The 12,092-nt window shown below is 43.1% G+C and overlaps 1 long non-coding RNA gene across 1 annotated transcript in view; it reads right to left on the minus strand.

Annotated features, from left to right (window-relative positions):
* LOC119844233 overlaps positions 1-12,092 on the minus strand; it is a 25,430-nt gene continuing 13,338 nt past the window's right edge. The window contains exons 2-3 of the long non-coding RNA XR_005289204.2: positions 2,671-2,749; positions 1-297 (exon numbers count right to left, since the gene is read on the minus strand). This is a non-coding gene — a long non-coding RNA (uncharacterized LOC119844233). The remainder of the gene's footprint in view (positions 298-2,670; positions 2,750-12,092) is intronic.

A 12,092-nucleotide genomic window follows, 5' to 3' on the forward strand; every position in this document is an offset into this window, starting at 1 on the left:
TCATCGGTTCTTTGCCTTTCTTTACTAGGCCTTCTACCCACACAATTCCAAAGAGACAATCCTGGGCGGGCTGCCATGATCCCAGGTGTGCCATTTCCTCCAATTCTTATACAATTTTATATCAGTCCAGCTGGTGTTATTTCCTTTTCTGATGATTTTCCATATTTTTCTCAGAACATAAGATTGTTTTTGCACTGAGTTCTACAAGTCCTTGACCTTAAGTCCTTGCTTTGGTTGCTAACTTGCAATGCATGCATTCATGTCAAGCACGCGTCATTCATACCAGGCTTCAATGACCTATAACATATTAAATGGATATAAGAATCACTATATATCCCAACATTCCCTTCCTTGATACATGATTAATGCCATTAATTATTGTATCACATTATAATTTCACAAGCAATTCAATTTTATATATCACTTGCTCCAAAACTTCTTGTCACTTTCTTATTTGGTAGTATAAACATAGCATAATAAAGGTTAACAAACTCATTAATGCAAATAATATCACAATAGGATGTAGCATTAAATTTAGAAGAGCTGTGACACTGGGAGACCATCCTTTAAAAACATCATACCAATGAGAAATTATCAATTCTTCTCCTTCTTTCCCCAATTTTAATATTTGACCATTGTGGATCAAAATGTTTTTTTTTTCCCCAGCTGAGCAGACTTGGATACATTTTTTGCATATTGCCTGATTTTTTTGCTTTCATCAATCAATTTTTTCCATTGTTCTCAATGTATCCCCAAATCAAAGGACCGGTTCACATCTTTTGGTTCCCAAACAATTTTCTTTTTTAAAAATAGAGCACCTCAGTAAATAATTCCATTAAAATGACCTCTGTTACATTATGTTTATGTGACTCAATTGGACCTTTTTCTGTCATACCTCCACAAAATACATGTTTTTCAGTAGTTACCACACAAATACACCCATTGCCTAAATCAAACACGCTTGTACCATTAGAGGCTAAATATTGCATGGTACATTGTCCGCTTGAATGGTTCAAATGACATCCCTCTAGGGACTAAGTTAGTTGTGAGCACGCCCATTTGCTTCATCCCCACTCTTCACAATGTTTCATTAATTCTACTAATTTATAATCCCCTTCTTCTTGAATCAAGTGTGTCCCACTTATTTCTATTTGCCATAACTCTCCATTAATAATTTTTGACAACACCCAGTCCATTGCTGCTTTTCGTTGCTTCCCTGTGTTGTGTAACAGCATTCTGCCTTTCTATTCTCCCCTCAGAGTGGCTTGATCCCAATTAAACTCCATATATTTCTTCCATCCTGTAATTCGTTGATTCTATGTATGGGAATCTTTGAACCATTCAAAAGGCCATTGCCCATTACTTAATAGATTAACCATTCTTTCTATGTATTGTATCCCATAAGTGTCCATCTGTACACATTGTATTGCTGCTATAGTTTTATTGTCAATCCCAGACACACCTAATAGATTTATATTTAGAGACATTTTCAAGGCTTGGGCTTGTTTCAACCGGAGTTCCACACTTCTTATTCTTTTTTCCGATAATGCACCAATATTTTGTGTCACGTGTCTGTATAGCCCCCAAAATCTTACCCAAAGATGACATTTTCCCTTGTAAGTCTCAATATCAAACAAGTTTAAAACTCCAGCTCCAACACCAATACTACCTACGATCATTCCCCTATACCTCTCTTATTTTGTATAGTCCCGTCTCCCCATTGTTATTGCCATGCTCCTTCCAACCAGATTGTTTTATCCACAACAGTTGGGACTTCAATTACTTCTCCCCTCCTATATGAGTGCTCATCTGCCATGATTCTTGGTGCAATTTTGTTTACTGGTATCTGATTAATAAACAAAAAAACCCAACCATATCCCCAAAAATATATTCCCCCATTGATTTTCCTAAAACAACTTAATCTTATCATTATGGAAGGATTTGCTACTATACCATATTCCCATAATTTAAGAGCCGTTGACTCACTCCATCGCACATGAGTAATAGCCAATTCTTGTTCATTAGTCACATCTAGGGTGACTACATCAAATCCCAAACTCCAAAAGATACAGTTCAGAGTACTCATATTCAGATTGTTCTCATCATTACTAAATCTAAACCTTAGGTGACCTTCCCTCCTTAATATGTACAAATATCTCCATTGCTTTTCCAAATCTTTTGGCTTTAGATACTCCCATGTCACATTTTTGCCATCTTCACACAATATTTCAAATTTTACCTCAAAAGGTTTTTCTTTACATCTGGTTTTGTTTGGTCCTGTTTTCCCATTCTGTCCCACCAATAGTCAAATGTATAATTCCCTGTCATCCACACCTCCATCCTAGAGATGCTCCCATATGTATGTTCATGTACCCCTAAATGTCCCCAAATATTCAAAAAACATAAAAGCCAGAAACCATAGTTCCAGCCTTTTTGAATTATGAGGATCCTCAATATTGCACCCATGGCCATTATTCCATAGGAATAATGCCTGATGCTTCCAGCCATATTATTCTAAATACTTACACTAACCTCGTCTATCTTCGCTCAAGCTCTGGTATTATTTTTTTCTTCCTAAAATATAATGCATTTAACATAATTCTTCTACTAAGCACAAAATGCAAAGCAAAGCAAGCATAAGCAATAAACCAATTACAAAAATTGTAGCACCATATACAAACTCCAAATCCAAGGTCCATACAGGATAATCTCAGTGCAACTGGGCATTCCTTTTCCTCTGGAAGATAAACTAAAAGAAAAAGAAAGGAACATTATTTAATCCATAACTTTAATTGTGATATGTGGACCCACTTTCCCTTTCCCCCCTTGTTAATCTGCACTACAGTAGGTGAAATTTTATTCATGATGGAAAATGGTCCAACCCATTTAGACTCCAGGACATGATTTTTCGATGTTAATTTCAAATACATTACTGTATCTCTGATTTTCCATAATTTACTGTCCTGAGCCATATGAGAATCCACATAGCCCTGGTCTACACTATGCGTTGAGGTCGAATTTAGCAGCGTTAAATTGATTTAACCCTGCACCCGTCCACATGACGAAGCCCTTTTTTTCGACTTAAAGGGCTTTTAAAATAGATTTCCTTACTCCACCCCTGACAAGGGAATTAGCGCTGAAATCGTTTTTTCTGGGTTGAATTTGGGGTACTGTGGATGCAATTAGATGGTATTGGCCTCCGGGAGCTATCCCAGAGTGCTCCATTGTGACCACTCTGGACAGTATTCTCAACTCAGATGCACTGACCAGGTAGACAGGAAAAGGCCTGTGAACTTTTGAATTTCAATTTCCTGTTTGGCCAGTGTGGCAAGCTGCAGGTGACCATGCAGAGGTCATCAGCAGAGGTGACCGTGATGGAGTCCCAGAATCGCAAAAGAGCTCCAGCATGGACCGAACGGGAGGTACGGGATCTGATCGCTGTATGGGGAGAGGAATCCGTGCTATCAGAACTACGTTCCAGTTTTCGAAATGCCAAAACATTTGTGAAAATCTTCCAGGGCATGAAGGACAGAGGCCATAACAGGGACCCGAAGCAGTGCCGCGTGAAATTTAAGGCGCTGAGGCAAGCCTACCAGAAAACCAGAGAGGCGAATGGCTGCTCCGGGTCAGAGCCCCAAACATGCCATTTCTATGATGAGCTGCATGCCATTTTAGGGGGCTCAGCCACCACTACCCCAGATGTGTTGTTTGACTCCTTCAATGGAGATGGAGGCAACACGGAAGCAGGTTTTGGGGACGAGGAAGATGATGATGATGAGGTTGTAGATAGCTCACAGCAAACAAGCAGAGAAACCAGTTTTCCCGACAGCTAGGAACTGTTTCTCACCCTGGACCTGGAGCCAGTACCCCCGAACCCACCCAAGGCTGCCTCCCAGACCCGCCAGGCCTCCGCTCCCCTCCGGAGAAGGGACCTCTGGTGAGCGTAGCTTTTAAAATACTATACAAGGTTTAAAAGCCAGCATGTTTAATGATTAATTTGCCCTGGCATTTGTGGCTCTCCTGGATATACTCCCAAAGCCTTTGCAAAAGGTTTCTGGGGAGGCCAGCCTTATTCCATCCACCATGGGAGGACACTTTACCACTGCAGGCCAGTAGCACGTACTCAGGAATCATTGTAGAACAAAGCATTGCAGTGTATATTTGCTGGCGTTCAAACAACATCCGTTCTTTCTCTCTCTGTTATCCTCAGGAGAGTGATATCATTCATGGTCACCTGGTTGAAATAGGGTGCTTTTCTTAAGGGGACATTCAGATGTGCCTGTTCCTGCTGGGCTGTTTGTCTATGGCTGAACAGAAATGTTCCCCGCTGTTAGCCATGCGGTGGGGGGAGGCAAAATGTGACCTTGTAACGAAAGCACATGTGCTATGTATGTAATGTTAACAGCAAGGTTTACCCATGAAAGAGTGTTCTATAAAATGTGTCTTTTCAAATACCACTGTCCCTGTTTTTTTCTCCACCAGCTGCATGTGTTTCAAGGATCACAGGATCTTCTCCTTCCCAAAGGCTAGCGAAGATTAGAAGGCAAAAAAAATGCACTCACAATGAAATGTTCTCTGAGCTCATGCTGTCCTCCCACACTGACAGAGCACAGACAAATGCATGGAGGCAGACAATGTCAGAGTGCAGGAAAGCACAAAATGACTGAGAGGAGAGGTGGCGGGCTGAAGAGAGTAAGTGGCGGGCTGAAGAGAGGGCTGAAGCTGAAAGGTGGTGGCAGCGTGATGAGAGGAGCAGGATTCAATGCTGAGGCTGCTGGAGGATCAAATTAATATGCTCCAGAGTATGGGTGAGCTGCAGGAAAGGCATCAGGAGCACAGACCGCCGCTACAGCCCCTGTGTAACCAACTGCCCTCCTCCCCAAGTTCCATAGCCTTCTCACCCAGATGCCCAAGAACGCCGTGGGGGGGCCTCCGGCCACCCAGCCACTCCACCCCAGAGGATTGCCCAAGTAACAGAAGGCTGGCATTCAATAAGTTTTAAAGTTTTAAACTTTTAAAGTGCTGTGTGGCCTTGTCCTTCCCTCCTCCACCACCCCTCCTGAGCTACCTTGGTAATTATCCCCCTATTTGTGTGATGAATTAATAAAGAATGCATGAATGTGAAGCAACAATGACTTTATTGCCTCTGCAAGCGGTGATTGAAGGGAGGTGGGGAGGGTGGTTAGCTTACAGGGAGGTAGAGTGAACCAAGGGGCGGGGGATTTCATCAAGGAGAAACAAACAGAACTTTCACACCGTAGCCTGGCCAGTCATGAAACTGGTTTTCAAAGCTTCTCTGATGCGCACCGCACCCTCCTGTGCTCTTCTAACCGCCCTGGTGTCTGGCTGTGTGTAACCAGCAGCCAGGCAATTTGCCTCAACCTCCTACCCCGCCATAAACGTCTCCCCCTTACTCTCACAGATATTGTGGAGCGCACAGCAAGCTGTAATAACAGTGGGAATATTGGTTTTGCTGAGGTCTAACCGAGTCAGTAAACTGTGCCAGCATGCTTTTAAATGTCCAAATGCACATTCTACCATCATTCTGCACTTGCTCAGCCTGTAGTTGAACAGCTCCTGACTACTTTCCATGCTGCCTATGTATGGCTTCATGAGCCATGGCATTAAGGGGTAGGCTGGGTCCCCAAGGATAACTATTGGCATTTCAACATCCCCAATGGTTATTTTTCTGGTCTGGAAAGAAAGTCCCTTCCTGCAGCTTTTGAAACAGATCAGAGTTCCTGAAGATGCAAGCGCCATGTACCTTTCCCAGCCATCCCACGTTGATGTTGGTGAAACGTCCCTTGTGATCCACCAGTGCTTGCAGTACTATTGAAAAGTACCCCTTGCGGTTTATGTACTCACTGGCTTGGTGCTCCAGTGCCAAGATAGGGATATGGGTTCAGTCTATGGCCCCACCACAGTTAGGGAATCCCATTGCAGCAAAGCCATCCACTATGATCTGCACATTTCCCAGGGTCACTATCCTTGATATCAGCAGATCTTTGATTGCCTTGGCTACTTGCATCACAGCAGCCCCCACAGTAGATTTGCCCACTCCAAATTGATTCCTGACTGACTGGTAGCTGTCTGGCATTGCAAGCTTCCACAGGGCTATTGCCACTCGCTTCTCAACTGTGAGAGCTGCTCTCATCTTGGTATTCTTGCACCTCAGGGCAGGGGAAAGCAAGTCACAAAGTTCCATGAAAGTGCCTTTACGCATGTGAAAGTTTCGCAGCCACTGGGAATCGTCCCAGACCTGCAACATTAGGCAGTCCCACCAGTCTGTGCTTGTTTCCCGGGTCCAGAATTGGCGTTCCACTGCATGAGCCTGCCCCATTAGCACCATGACGCCCACATTGCCAGGGCACATGCTTTGAGAGAAGTCTGTGTCCATGTCCTCATCACTCTCGTAATCGCGCTGATGTCGCCTTTAATGCCCGGTTTCGCTTTGCCAGGTTCTGGTGCTGCATATACTGCTGGATAATGCTTGCGGTGTTTAATGAGCTCCTAATTGCCAAAGTGATCTGAGTGGGCTCCATGCTTGCCGAGGTATGGCGTCTGCACAGAAAAAAGGCGTGGAACAATTGTCTGCTGTTGCCCTGATGGAGGGAGGGGCGACTGACGATATGGCTTACAGGGTTGGCTTACAGGGAATTAAAATCAACAATCTTTGCGAGAAACTGAATGGCCGCCTCAAGGATAGAACTCAAAACCTCAAGGATAGAACTCAAAACTGTGTTTAGCAGGCCATTGATTTCACAGAGGGAGGGAGGAGAAAATGAATACAAAACAAATCTGGTCTATTTCTTGTTTTGAGCCACTTCATCTATCTTTATACATCTTCCTGGCAGCAGATTGTGCAGTACGACTGCTAGTCATTGTCACCTCCTGGGTGCTCGGCAGAAGACGGTGCAGTATGACTGCTAGCCATCATCTTCTGCTGGCTGCAAATTAAAAGACAGTGCACTGCCGGTAGACTCAATCGCCATGAGACAAAACAAGGGAAATGACCTGGCTGAGTCACTCCCATGTTTGCCCAGGCGCCCGGTTAAAAGAGCACCCAGGACTACGTCGACGACGGCTACCAGTCATACTGCACTGTCTGCTGTCAAAAGGCAATAAACTGCTGCTGTGTAGCAATGCAGTACCATGTCTGCCAGCACCCAGGAGACATACAGTAATGGTTAGCTGAGCGGGCTCCATGCTTGCCATGGTATGGCATCTGCACAGAAAGAAAAAAGGCGCAAAACGATTGTCTGCCCTTGCTTTTACGGACGGAGGGAGGGAACGGGGGCCTGACGATATGTACCCAGAACCACCCATGACAATGTTTTAGCCCCATCAGGCACTGGGATTTCTATCCAGAATTCAAATGAGTGGTGGAGACTGTGGGATAGCTACCCACAATGCAAAGCTCCGGAAGTCGATGGTTGCCTCAGTACTGTGGACACACTCTGCCGACTACATACACTTAGAACATTTGTGTGGGGACACACACACTCGACTGTATAAAAACGCTTTCTACAAAACCAACTTCTATAAATTCAACCTAATTTCATAGTGTAGACATACCTATAGTCTCTTGCTTTTTCAATGGTGTCAGTCAGTTTAAATTCCATTTTCTTAAGTTCTATTGGTAACTCCCTTGCCTATTTGGTAACTGATACCTCTGATACCTCTTCCTCTTCTTCTTCATACAGCAAAGGGCTCCACAATTTCATAGGCCTTCTAAAGAGAATTTGATAGACTGGTAGCCAGTACCCAGTCGATCACTACTTTGTATTCCCACCAACACCACTGGCAATTTATCGTCCCAATCTTTGCCAGTTTCTTGCATTACTTTGCATAGAGCTTGTTTAATAGTTTGATTCATCCTTTCTACTGTCCCTGGAGATTGAGGATGATAGCTAAGAATCATTTTATTCCTAAGGCTTTTAATAAACTTTTAATTACTCTTCCTACAAAATGTGGCCCATTATCTGAATCAATTACTTTTGGAGTAAAGTAAACACTAAACACTGCTAAAACACTACTTCTCACAACTTTTTGGCTGTGGTCTCTGCAGTATGATTTCTGGTGGGAATCGCCTCCACCCATGAGAAAAGAAATCTACTATCACTAATAAATACTGATTCCCCCTTTGGGTCTTAGGCAATTTATCAATATAATCAACCTGTATTCTACTCCATGGCCCCACAATTCTTTTGTGCAACAAGAGTCCCGAATTCGGTGGTCTATTCCCATCTGCTGCCCACCTTATGCAGTTTTTAACAAAGTTTTCTATGTCCTCTTGCACCTCAGGCCATATTCCAATTTGTTTTATCTTAAAGAGAATATTCTCTATTCCAGGGGCAGGCAACCTCTGGCACATGTGCCAAAGGCGGCACGTGAGCTGATTGTCAGTGGCACTCACGCTGCCCGGGTCCTGGCCATCGGTCCGGGGGGCTCTGCATTTTAATTTAATTTTAAATGAAGCTTCTTAAATATTTTTTAAAACAGTATTTATTTTACACACAACAATAGTTTAGTTATATATTATAGACATAGAAAGAGACCTTCTAAAAATGTTAAAATGTACTACTGACATGTGAAACCTTAAATTAGAGTGAATAAATGAAGACTGGGCACACCACTTCTGAAAAGCTGCCGACCCCTGCTCTATTCCTTGGTAGGCCATAGAGTGACATAGGTTAATAATCTCTTCTCTTTGAAGTTTGTCAGGTAGCCACTTTACCTCTCCTGTTTTCTTATTCACTGCATAGCCACCTTGTATATTCCAGTTTCTCCATCTTTCCTCAGGTTTAACCTCCTGTTTTATGGCTTGAGCTCTAGTAACTTCCATAACACCCAAAGGTTCCTTTGCTGCTAATTTAGCTAACACATTCACTTTATCATTTCAATATTTTTCATTCCCTTCCCATTTTTCATGACCTTTAATATTTCTTACTCTTAATTTTCCTGGGTGTTTTTTCAACCAATCATAGATAGATTTCCAATCCTACTTCTGGACCAAATTTTTCCCCTCAGCTGTTTCCCAATGATTCTTTTTCTAAATCCCAATCCAGTATAACAGTCCATGTACCACAAAGTCTGAATTCATATAGACATAAAGACAGTCAGCAACATTATTTTTCTGTTTAAGCTGATCACCAAAAGCTCTGACCTCTGCTCCCTGAGATGAAGTCAAACTCATAGAACCAGAAATAGTTTCCCCATCAATTTGAGTTCTCATGGTATGAACTACCATCTATAAACCAAACCTCTTTTTCTCTGCAGCTTAACACTTCATCTACCGGGGGTGCATCTTCAACTAACTTTGGTTCAGTTTCTGGAAGTGGGCATTCATGCTTCTCTCCTTCCATTAGGAGGGCATATGGTAACATCATTGCTTGCTTGTTATTCTCATAAGTAACATCTCTGCTAGTTAACATCAAGGTTCATTGGGCCATCCTGCTATTTAATACACCTTTCCCCTGCAGTTTCCCTGATAAAATATACTTCAGGGGAGAGTGAAGTGTTGTATTATAATAGCGGCTGTGCCAGCAGTCAAAGCAAAAGCTTCAATGGCCCACACAGCAGCTAAACATTCTCTTTCACAGATCCCAAACTGCTGCTCCATAGGAGTTAATCTTTTAGACTTGTATGCTACCGGTATTAACTTCCTGTCAATTTCCTGCATCAATACCACCACTAGACTTTGTTGAGTTGCTGCCAACTTAATCACAAATGGCTGGTTTATCTCTGGGAATTTCAAAGCTGGAGTTTGCATCAAGGCTTGTTTTAAATGACAAAAAGCTTTTTCTTGTTCAGGCCCCCAGTCCCATTCTACTTTCTTTTTTAGTAAACTCCACAAGGGTCCAGTTATAGCAGCAAAATTCCAGGTGTGTTTCCTTAAATAGTTAAACCCTCCTAACATCACCTTCAATGCATGAGAATCCTCTGGCCTTGGTAAATTTCTACCTGAATTCCTTGCTCCCCTAGGGTCACCCCCCAAATAATTCACTCTTCTCTGCACTAGTTGGGCTCTCTCTTTGTTAGCCTTGAAAACTGTTTCCTGGATTACTCTTAACACTTTTTTAGTCCACTCAGTCACCTCCTCTTCAGTGTCTCCCTCACTAATTTGTCGTCTACATATGAGGTGACATTCTCCCGAACCTCTTTGGATAATTGATCCAGCATTCACACCACATGTTGGTGTGCAATAGCCGGGGCACCATGCAGGCCCTGGGGAATTTTTTTAAATAAGTCCTGCCGTCCCTTGAAAGTAAACGCAAAGCAGGCCCAAAAATAGAGATGCAGTCGGTTGGTAAAAAAACAATTTGCCAAATCTGTGACAGAGAACCATTTAGGGCCCCCTGTATTCTTGCCATTACTTGAGGTAGATCTGCTACTATTGGTGCCTGGAGGGGTGTGGGAGGCGGGGTAGCTTTATTAATTTGTCTTAAATCCACTATCAATCTCCAATCTCCAGAGGCTTTTAATACAGGCCAAATTGGGCTATTGTATGCAGAATTCCCCTTTTCAATCACTCCCTATTTTTCTAACGATTCAATTATTTTCTCAATTCCTGCCTCTGCTTGCAGAGGATATTTATATTGTCTCTGTGAAAAAAAAAAGGAGTACTTGTGGCACCTTAGAGACTAACAAATTTATTAGAGCATAAGCTTTCGTGAGCTACAGCTCACTTCATCGCATGCATTTGGTGGAAAATACAGTGAGGAGATTTATATACACACACAGAGAACATGAAACAATGGGTTTATCATACACACTGTAAGGAGAGTGATCACTTAAGATAAGCCATCAAAAGCAGCAGGGGGGGGAAAGGAGGAAAACCTTTCATGGTGACAAGCAAGGTAGGCTATTTCCAGCAGTTAACAAGAATATCTGAGGAACGGTGGGGTGAGGTGGGGGAGAGAAATAACATGGGGAAATAGTTTTACTTTGTGTAATGACTCATCCATTCCCAGTCTCTATTCAAGTCTAAGTTAATTGTATCCAGTTTGCAAATTAATTCCAATTCAGCAGTCTCTTGTTGGAGTCTGTTTTTGAAGCTTTTTTGTTGAAGGACAGCCACTCTTAGGTCTGTAATCGAGTGACCAGAGAGATTGAAGTGTTCTCCAACTGGTTTTTGAATGTTCTAATTCTTGATGTCTGATTTGTGTCCATTCATTCTTTTACGTAGAGACTGTCCAGTTTGACCAATGTACATGGCAGCTGGCACATGATGGCATATATCACATTGGTAGATGCGCAGGTGAACAAGCCTCTGATAGTGTGGCTGATGTGATTAGGCCCTATGATGGTGTCCCCTGAATAGATATGTGGACAGAGTTGGCAACGGGCTTTGTTGCAAGGATAGGTTCCTGGGTTGGTGGTTCTGTTGTGTGGTGTGTGGTTGCTGGTGAGTATTTGCTTCAGGTTGGGAGGCGTCTGTAAGCAAGGACTGGCCTGTCTCCCAAGATCTGTGAGAGTGATGGGTCGTCCTTCAGGATAGGTTGTAGATCCTTGAGGATGCGTTGGAGAGGTTTTAGTTGGGGGCTGAAGGTGATGGCTAGTGGCGTTCTGTTATTTTCTTTGTTGGGCCTGTCCTGTAGTAGGTGACTTCTGGGTACTCTTCTGGCTCTGTCAATCTGTTTCTTCACTTCAGCAGGTGGGTATTGTAGTTGTAGGAATGCATGATAGAGATCTTGTAGGTGTTTGTCTCTGTCTGAGGGGTTGGAGCAAATGCGATTGTATCGTAGAGCTTGGCTGTAGACAATGGATCGTGTGGTATGATCTGGATGAAAGCTAGAGGCATGTAGGTAGGAATAGCGGTCAGTAGGTTTCCGATATAGGGTGGTGTTTATGTGACCATCGCTTATTAGCACCGTAGTGTCCAGGAAGTGGATCTCTTGTGTGGACTGGTCCAGGCTGAGGTTGATGGTGGGATGGAAATTGTTGAAATCCTGGTGGAATTCCTCAAGGGCTTCTCTTCCATGGATCCAGATGATGAAGATGTCATCAATATAGCGCAAGTAGAGATGGGGCATTAGGAGACGAGAGCTGAGGAAGCGTTGTTCTAAGTCAGCCATAAAAATGTTGGCATA

This window comes from Dermochelys coriacea, chromosome 16 (genome assembly GCF_009764565.3).
Source record: "Dermochelys coriacea isolate rDerCor1 chromosome 16, rDerCor1.pri.v4, whole genome shotgun sequence".
In the NCBI taxonomy this organism is placed as follows: Eukaryota; Metazoa; Chordata; order Testudines; family Dermochelyidae; genus Dermochelys; species Dermochelys coriacea.